Source organism: Psammomys obesus, unplaced genomic scaffold (assembly GCF_907164565.1).
Source record: "Psammomys obesus unplaced genomic scaffold, mPsaObe1.curated_primary_1811, whole genome shotgun sequence".
Taxonomy (NCBI): domain Eukaryota; kingdom Metazoa; phylum Chordata; class Mammalia; order Rodentia; family Muridae; genus Psammomys; species Psammomys obesus.
The window spans coordinates 4,194,019-4,194,327 of record NW_026596069.1 but is presented as its reverse complement, the minus strand read 5'-3'; the positions used below and the strand labels follow the sequence as shown (position 1 = coordinate 4,194,327).

The 309-nt window shown below is 49.5% G+C and overlaps 1 long non-coding RNA gene across 12 annotated transcripts in view; it reads left to right on the top strand.

The window, feature by feature from the left end:
* LOC129690000 (uncharacterized) overlaps positions 1–309 on the top strand; it is a 10,603-nt gene continuing 10,294 nt past the window's right edge. For 5 of the 12 annotated variants that reach the window (XR_008722225.1, XR_008722223.1, XR_008722224.1 and 2 more), the window contains exon 1: positions 12–217. This is a non-coding gene — a long non-coding RNA (uncharacterized LOC129690000). Of the gene's footprint in view, positions 218–309 lie in introns of all 12 variants that reach the window. The other 7 variants (XR_008722227.1, XR_008722220.1, XR_008722219.1 and 4 more) reach the window with 5 other exon arrangements.

Sequence of the window (309 nt, the reverse complement as noted above, 5' to 3'; positions counted from 1 at the left end):
ACCCAGGGCTTGGTGCATTCTGTTTGTTAGTTCAGCGACATCTCCAACCCCGTCCTTACATGCAGCAGAGGGATAGATTTCACTGCTGGCCAGCCTGCTGAGGCTATCTGGATTCAGTTGCCAGAAGTTACTTTGACTCTTTCAACCCTGAGATGGATTCCAGATCTGCAGAGGCAATAAGTACTTGTTTGGTTGGTTTGATGCACAAGGGATCCTGGTGAGTAGGGCTGGAAAGAGGACAGTCTTTCCTTCCTTCCTTCCTTCCTTCCTTCCTTCCTTCCTTCCTTCCTTCCTTCCTTCCTTCCTTCC